We start from the raw sequence: 9,424 nt of genomic DNA, 5'->3' as shown, positions 1-9,424 counted from the left end.
TCATGTATAAGAGTGCACAAGAAAAGAAATCATAATCCATTCGTATATTTCTTTGGTTTGTTGATGATGGAATAGAGGTCACCTGAAGAAGACTATCCAGCAGAAGAGAAGGAAGCATTCACAGTGCTGTATGTCACAGTATCATCTGCACCATTACAGGGTACCTTAAAGAAAACGTGAATAATAAATTCCTACCTTAATTAATCATACGTGTCAGACGATTTGATAGTTATGATTTGGATCCTAACATCTTCACTGTAACCGATTACAGATCTTACCCCAGCTTTATTCTGGCAAAGCTTGGCAAAGCTGATGGTGGCATAAGAAACACTGTCGTCAGGTTCAGCCTATACATTGAAGACATTATAATGAGTACTGAACCATTAATTCAAAATTATTTTGAATTCAAAACCTTTGTCAAGCACTGTTTTTTTTTAAAGAAATGTTAGAGTGAACAAATACATCAGTGAGTGTAATTTTGAACTGGGAGTAGTGTGTGTGATCTCACAGTGTTGTGACTGGTTCCTGAACCAGACTGAGCCTCTTCGGGGTTTAAGCTTAGTTCCTGCACAGGCACACAAACACAGGTGGGTAAAATTATGCTTTTTCTGTTGTTTATGCAATCCCTATAAATCAGTTTTTGCCACAGCACAACTATTTAGTACTAATAAACACTGTAATATTGGTGTTTAAACTCACTTTATTTTCTTCCATTTGTTCTTTATTTCCTGAAAAAAACACACAGTCATGTCACATCACAACAGATATGACATAAGTCAGACACAGAAGTGGGTTTCAGACACTTGAAAATATACAAAGACTGATCAGGTGATCTGCTGATCTCACTTCTTTGCCTGCTGAAATTCAAACTATGCTCAGTTGCTGTTTTCCTCAGTGTAAAGTCAGCAAAACACATCAAACATGAAAGCTGAAATATCAAATACTTTTTATGCAAAAATCTACACAATGATACAGACAAACAATGAAACATTTAACTTTTTAATTTTAATGTTTGATCTGTGAATGGTCTTACCTTTCATTTTCTTCCATGAGATGATCACTATGATAATTAAGAGTGCTGCTAAACCCACAGTCATATAAACGTACCACCATGACAAACCTGGAACACATGGGCGCATATTTAGTTTAATTATAAGCAACAGTTTGAGGTCAATTACAGTTTTTAAGTTTTCTCACCCAAGGACGGAGGGCTGAAGGGAAACAGCTGCATGCTTTTAGTGTCTTCATCTGTCACTTTACACCTTACAATCAGTAATTCAGACAAAATTGACTTCTGATTAAAGTGAGATGTTGCAAATGTCAGATTGGAATTACAGGAACATGATGAAATCTCCATGACTGAGGATATATTCTCTTTACCCTCGTAGACCCACTCCACTGAATGCCTACAGCGTTCATATGAGAACACGTAGCAGTAAAAGATGACTTTATTGTTGCTTTTTTGTTCAGTCACTGGTGATGAGGAGATATCGAGAGATAAAGACAACAACAGAAACATTAGCCTCATCATTGTAATCAGTATTTATGTAATATTTCAGTATGTTGCTCAAAACAAGACACATCAACTTGACCACACTGATATACAAATACTCACTGTGAATAACAGAAAGATGAACAGGAGAGTCTTGTTGGTATCCTGATATGAACCGTCTGCACCTGTACTGACCAACATCCTGATCTGTGACCTTCTGAATAACTAGAGAACAGTTTGCTGTAACGCTCAGTCTGCCTAACTTAGCTCCGGCTTCTTTGTGAATCTGACCATGTTCAAAGAGTGTTACTGTTTTTGCACTTCTTAAATTCATGAACATCCAGGTTGTACTGTCACAGTTACGCTGACCATCTACTGCATTTTTACACGGCAACGTGACTTCATCACCATCTTTTACAATAATCGATGAACGTTGCCAGGTTGCTGTTGCTGAAATAAAAGAGAGACAGAGACAAATGTGATCAACAAACTGATAAATTGACAGTTTTTTTTAAATACAGTACTTAGTGTGAGGATAATTTTAAATACACCGCATTTTACACATTTCTGAATCAGATTTGGTTTACAGTTTAAAATTATTTATGTCATGCATATCTCTGAAAGGAAAAAAAGTATATTTAATGTATTAAATATGCTCTTGATGTATTGGAATCAATGTATTTGTAATAGCTGCCACTAGGATAAGAGCCATCAACCTGTTTCAAAACCTGTGATTCTTTCATTTAATGCTCACCACACATGTTTGGGACTGAGCCCTACACTTATTTACGGTCCTACTTGTTTTTGAACTGAACTGAACAAACATGGCCCATTGAAGTAAAAGAGAATAGGATATCAGTGTCTCGTCCCTGTGAGCTGATGGATTTGAACATTTCTACAGAGATCAGGACACAATGAAAACATTGTGGGACTCAGGTCCTTTATACAAAGATGGGTTTTAGTAATATGATTACATGTAAACATGACAAGACAGTTTTTGCTTAGTTGCTGCTGTTGAGAAATAGTCTGAAAGTCAAAAGAAATTAAAAACAAATTGATGTCTCATCTTTAGATTTCAAGATTCAAGTAATCAATAACGTTATGGCATTTAAGCATATAGTATTTAATGACGTAAAACTTGAATGTTTGCAATTTAATGTGTGTCCTTACCTGCAAACTGAAGCATCATCATCATGAAAAAAGAAACCTTAATCCATCTGCTTGGAAACATAGTGCCTTCTGGTCTCTCCTTGTAACGCTCAGTAATGATGCAGCCTCTAAGGAGAGTTCTTCCGAAACACAAATGCAACATGTGCTTCTTGTGGTCTGTGAGGTGTCACATCCTCATAATGATGTCTGCGTCTTCTCACGTCATTCACTTTATTAGCCAACAAGAGATTACAGGAAGTCATGTATTAATAATGCAGAGATGATCAGCTGAGATAAGTTGTTCACAGAAATGCAAATCCTTTTCTGTTAGACTGTGTTTAAATTAGAACAAAGAAGACTCTTTGAGATGCTTAACATGGAGCGTAAAACCCCCCAGTCCAACATGGTTACATCACAGTAACTTGGAACAAAGACAGACAAGATGCGTCAGTGTTGTGACGCATCTTGTCTGTCTCTGACATAACTTTCTCCCCTACATAACCAACACAGAAATGATGAAACCAGCCAGCCGCTGCTGGTCTTTTTGGAATTTGAAGCCCTACCTTAGCCTTTCATGCTTGACTACCTTTGGTAGTTGTGGACTTCTAATCCACATGTGGCACACATATTCCTGTACACCATCCCCGACACTTGGTTGTGCCTCTCAGGGTACACTGTTCCAGCTTGTATCTTGTTGCAGCTTGTTAACATGGGTCCTGTCATCTATGGTAAACTTCTGCCTCTATGGATCAGATGCCGCCATGGTCAGAGCATCTGTACTGTCCTTTAAGCTGGATTTTCCACCTTGCAGATGTATAGCAGTTGTCAAATGGTTGAGGCCTCAGTCATAGTAATGTAACACATTCCTGTACTAAATTCAGTACATTACAGTTTGCATTTATAATGTTATACATTACAGTTACAATCGCCTCTGTCAGTGCGCCCCAGGGTGGCTGTGGCTACAACGTAGCTTGCCATCACCAGTGTGTGAATGTGTGTGTGAATGGGTGGATGACTGGTTGTGTAAAGCGCTTTGGGGTCCTTAGGGACTAGTAAAGGGCTATACAAATACAGGCCATTTACCATTTACCATTTACAATTATGTTGTTACTTGTGTTACAAAGGTTTTTCAGTTATCTGTGTGCCAGGGGGATAGTTTATGGGCAGTGAAAATATGGACATTACTTTTATTTATTTTTTTATTGCACAAAAGCAGAAGAGAATTATAATAACATACAAACTTCATCCAGAACAGAAACAACCGCATTATGCTGCGAACAACTTTGGCTCTTTGCAAGCATCTGCACTGACAACATCCAAATGCAAAGCTAACCAGGAAAACAGAGTGATGATAAAGCTGATTTTATACTCACCCAGTCCCAGCAGCCAGACCCTGGACTTCAGCAGGTAACCAAAGCAGTGATGAGGAGTTTCTAAACTAAAATAACTGAAATTTTTTTTATCTTTTCTTTGCATTGTTGGCTTTGTTTTATTCCTTAAATCTAAAACAAAGATTGTGTCTGTGCCCCCATTCGGATGGGCATTTGTGTTGGTGTGTGTAACCTATAGGTTCATGTTGTTAAATGGTGTTAATGTTACAATGTAAAACAAGTGGTGTAACAAATTTCAAAAGTAATGCACTGCAATACTTTTTTTTAATAAGGAACAAGCAAAATGTGTAATACGTGACTTTTCTTGAGTAAAGACCCAAGCACTGCTGATTAGACATTTAAAAACAGCTGTGAAGGCTGACGTCTGTGAAAGTAAGGTGCTCTGCCAGCGGGTGGGCCCAACAAAAATATCCGGCCCACAACTTCAGAGAAAAACAACAGTAAGATGCAAGAGACAGGAAAAAAGAATAAAGATGGCAATAAAAATATATCTATTTCCTGTGAGTAAGGAGGTGTCACTTACTCATGGTGACTTCAGTCTTTTTCTTCTCATCTCTAACATTTGTTCTAACATAATGATAATATAATGATAAAGCTGAGTGTATGCCAACCCCAGCCCAGCAACCAAATCCTGATCTTCCACAGGCACCAACTTTGCTTTTTGCTGCTGGTTTTGTGCTCAGATTGTATGTGTATCCTTATTAGGATCGGGATCTGTGTGAGTTTGTGGGACTGTAGCCTTATTAATTGATAGCTGTGTGCAAATGCACTTTAGATTATGTTACGGGTTATGTAAAAGTAATGTGATGACTACTGTAACAAATTACTTTCTCTGGTGTTTAATTACACACTGCATTAATTTTTAGACAAGAGTACTGTGTAATACATAAGTGACAAACCCGGCACTAGTCACTGTCCAATGTTGACCAAAAAAATAAAATTACCAACAAACAAAACACTAAACTTTGACTTTTGATCAAAGAAAAGTGTTAATGCCACAGCAAAAGCAGGAAGTTGGTGATATCTCCATTTGTGAGGCTATTTTTTCTTTACCCTCATACACCCACTCCACAGTGTGTCTACAAGGCTAATGTGTCCTCACAGAGTGGTACAAGATGACCCTACCATTGTCCTTTTGTTTAGTCAATGATAGTGACGGATATTTTGAAAGAGAAAGACATTAATAGGAAAATTGGTCTGAACACTGTATTCAATATTAATATAAAATCTCAGTCTGTTGTTCTAAAAACTTTGAGACACTTTGAGACACATTAAGATGTAAATATTCACTGGTAGATGAACATGAGAGTCTGATACTTGACAGTCAAAGATAAAAGTTGCCCTGTTGATGCTGTTGAGAAAAAGAAAGAGAAATGTTACCATCTAATAATATGACTGCTTCATGGATACTTAATATAAGGACCATTTTAAATACAATTTTGTGTCTCAGCTTTGGTTTAAAATGTAAAATTATGTCTGCTGTAGGTACAGAAAAATCTGCAGCCAAATCAGTATAAGGAAATAATACATCTGAATCCATTTAAATGTAAGCATTGTACTTCTTACGCTCTCCAGGTCGCCTCTCTAATGACACATCTCTAAACCTTCTTTGTAAAGACATATAAAAATACATCGGTTTCCTCTGAGTAATGAGGTGTCACTTTCTCACATTGACTTCAGTCTTTCTCTTCCCATCACCAACATTTGTTGAATTAGTTGAGATCACCTGTTTGTTACAATTTAGAGTTAAAAATAAAAAACTTATTTTTAATAGTTTGCATATTCTAAGCTTGTGTACTTTAGTATTGTGTTATTGTGTTATTACATGTACTCCTGTGTGGTTAGTGACAGGACAGGAAGTTGGAGGTGTGAAGATTCTTAGTGAAGTGTCAGGGACCAAGCAATAAGGCATAGAGGACACAGGTGTTTAATTCAAAAATGGGCTTTTATGGTAAATAGTAAACGGTAAATGGCCTGTATTTGTATAGTGCTTTACTTTTATTGACCCCAAAATATGAAAGATAATTAACAAAGCTAAAAAATTAAACAAGAAGACCAATAAAAGAGGTGAAAACAAAATGGCTGCCATATAACCAACTAACACAAAACAATTAAACAAACTCCAACCCAACCCAGTAGTAGTTCAGATCCCCCAGCCCTTTGTCACACCTTCTGCCAACCAGGAAGGAGAAGCCAAAAATGGAAAAAAAAAATTTACCAAAGAAACAATATATTGGACAAGTAGTGACTGCAAAGTAAGCTAAAGTGAAGCAAACTAGTGGCAGGGTGTGGATCTTACCATGTGTGGCTTACCATCCCATGAAGATATGAGATGGCCGTGGTGCAGCTCTCCATTAACTGCATTTCTAGTTAGAAGACAAAGCTGAGATATAAAATGTGGCGGTATACGCATTCATGTTTAACCAGCTAAATATCTATAACAGAAATGCTTAAGACATTGATTAAACCTGATCTGGGTTTACCATTTTGATCACATAGTACGTTTTTCTGTTCTGCTATGGTTTCTAAAAAAAGGCCTTTATCTGTGTTTAGGAGTGTTGTGCAGCTGTTATCGAATCTGTATATTGATAATAGCAAGAAATACATTTTTTGGACGCAGCAATGAGTTTTGTTTGCTCAAATTAATGTTTTCTTCACTCAGTATAATTTTCTCTTCAAAATGCAACATTTGTAGTTGCAAAAATTATTTACGTGCGCTCAGAATAGAGGTACAAAAATAACGCCATAGTTATTTATCTGGTCTCTGATAATCAGAAGATAAATAATCAAGTATCTGTATTGGTTTAGATGTCTCAAATGTTATTTATGTTCCAAACACAAAAAGGCAAACTGGTGTTTTATTGTAATCATTAAACCTTTAACATGCTCAGCTATGGGACAAAGAATAAACACATAAATCATTATTTGTTTAGCATGTGGGTAAAGCACAAGTTTTAAAGCACAAGCCTTACCTCTAATCCCAAGTCTCTGGATACCTGGTAGATGTTAAGAGGTTAATTTACAAGGTTACACATGACTGACCAATTGGATTGGTTTTAGATTCTTGATTCTAGTTTATTTAATATTCTGAACTTGTCATGGTTCTGGGTCACCAGGAACTTGTTCTTGTTTTGATTATTAATATTCTGTAATTTTGTGGTTCTTGTGGTTTAGTCTTTTGTATTTGTAGCTCCTTAAGTTAGCTTTTGTAGTTTGTGATTTCTAGTCTTTAGGCTTTGTTACTGTGCCTCCCCTGGGTTCTTTGTGTTACGTCTGGTATTTCCTGTTTTACTTTGATAGTCCCGTGTCCTGTGTTAGTGTGTTCTCTTTTGCTTCCTCCCTGTTTCATATGTGTGATTAGTCCCAGCTGTGTTCCTCCTGTTCCTCATTCCCTCGTTACCCTCTTGTGTATTTAGTTCTCTGTCTTCCACTGTTTGTCGTTGGTTCGTCTGGGTTTCTCCCCATGTTTCTAGTTTCATGCAGTGTTTTGGATTTAGTTTTTCCAGTATAGGTTTCATTAGCTCTGTTCTAGTCATTCTTTGTTTTTTTTGTACTTTTTCTTCAGCCAAATAAAAGCCTCGCTTTTTGTTCATCACCTCACTTTGGGTCCGCATTCTCTTTACTCCACGCTGTCTGCCTCCGCAGACGTGACATAAGTTAAGATTCTGTTCCAGGTTTTGGTTCTTATTATAGTTGTAATCCCTCTGTTTAATATTTGTATTCTAAGGTCTTCCTAGTCCTCTTATCTAGCCTTTAGGTTTCCATCATCATGTCTCCCCTTGTTTCACGTCCCATGTTTAGTCAGTCGTGTCTCCTTATTTCCCAGTACAGGGTTTTGGTTAGAGTTTTTAAGTTTTATATTTTATATTCTATGTATTTTTGTATTTACTTCTTGCGCGAATAAATGGTTCAATTTTGTTCACTACATCCACTCCTGTGAGTCTGCATTCTGGGTCCACACTCACCTCTTCCCTTGATGACATACAGGATGTGTCGACGTACAGGATGTGTCAACATACGATTTCCATGAAGTTTACCAGCAGTTTTTTTGTGGTGATGTATAATATTAGCCTGTGTTTGTCTTTTTAATTACTGTCAACAATTGGAAAGACAAACATTAAATCACAAGAGACGGATTTCACTTTAATTGTGTTAAGCTTTACATCCATAAACGTGCAGTGTTGTGGTACTAATAATAAACAATAAAGAAAACAAAGACTGGATGAATAAAAATGTGATTCACAAGAAAAACTCATTTAAGTAGCAGATGTAAAAAGTAGCAAATTATTTTTTTAACAGAAAAACTAAAATAACGAAGCAGCTGATTCTACAAAACCTTCATTTTGAGGTGATGTTTTTCACACTGTCCACCTCTAGAGGGAGTCTCAGCTCTCTCAGTGGCTTCATGCCTGGAAGAGCTGATACTGTCTGTTTCATCACCACTAAATCTGTTGTCATGGATCATTGTATATGAACTACAAAATTATTCTTCAGAAAGTATATCAAATAAACACTGCATAAGCTAGCAATGAGATAAGACGAGCTGCATCATACCTTGTGCCCATGACCACAGACAACAAGTTTCAGGCAGTTACAAAGTTAGATTTACTGTTTTAGAGCATGCTTATAGCCCTGTTTAGTCTAACCTGCATCTTAGTTGATGATCAGTCAATATATGCAACATTTTAAACAACATCCTACATGCAGTAAGTAATATGTTATTTCTTTGGTTTGTTTACAGTGGAGTAAAGGCTGCTGGGATCACAGAAAACTCCAGAAGTGGAGGAAGCTTTCACAGTGCTATAGGTCACAGTGTCACTGTCACCTGGAACCTAAAAAAAACCATGAAAGCTAAATTCCACATACCTTATAATTTAAAACAACATATACTGGTCATGATTTGGATGGAAATATACTTTACCTGGGCTTTAGTCTTACACTACTTGGTGAAGTTGATGGAAGTGTAAGAAACACCATTTCCAGGCTCAGTCTACACAGTAAATACAATATTATGATAACCAGCTCATCAACTGGCAATTTATTTCAAGTATTTGTCTTCATTCACACAGACACATTTCATACAGCACATACAGCAGTGAGCACTGGGCGTAGTATGTGCCCTTTGCAGGGTTAAAGTTCAGCTCTGCACAAATACAGGACAGCTGAGGAAGAATCTCAAAGTTTTCCTATTTATTTTTGGGCATCGGCTATTTTATATTATCCCCATGAATCCTTTGTTGCTGCAACTTCTTATTTCTACAGTACATGTTACCCTCACATTTGCATAAAGTATTTTATTATTAGTGTTAAACTCACTGTTTTCTTCCCTTTGCCTTTTATTTCCTGAAATGACAACACAATCATGTTTAGCTTTTGTACTGAAAATCCACAG

Source organism: Oreochromis niloticus, linkage group LG15, assembly GCF_001858045.2.
Source record: "Oreochromis niloticus isolate F11D_XX linkage group LG15, O_niloticus_UMD_NMBU, whole genome shotgun sequence".
NCBI classification, from domain to species: domain Eukaryota; kingdom Metazoa; phylum Chordata; class Actinopteri; order Cichliformes; family Cichlidae; genus Oreochromis; species Oreochromis niloticus.
Note: the sequence above shows the minus strand (reverse complement) of the source record.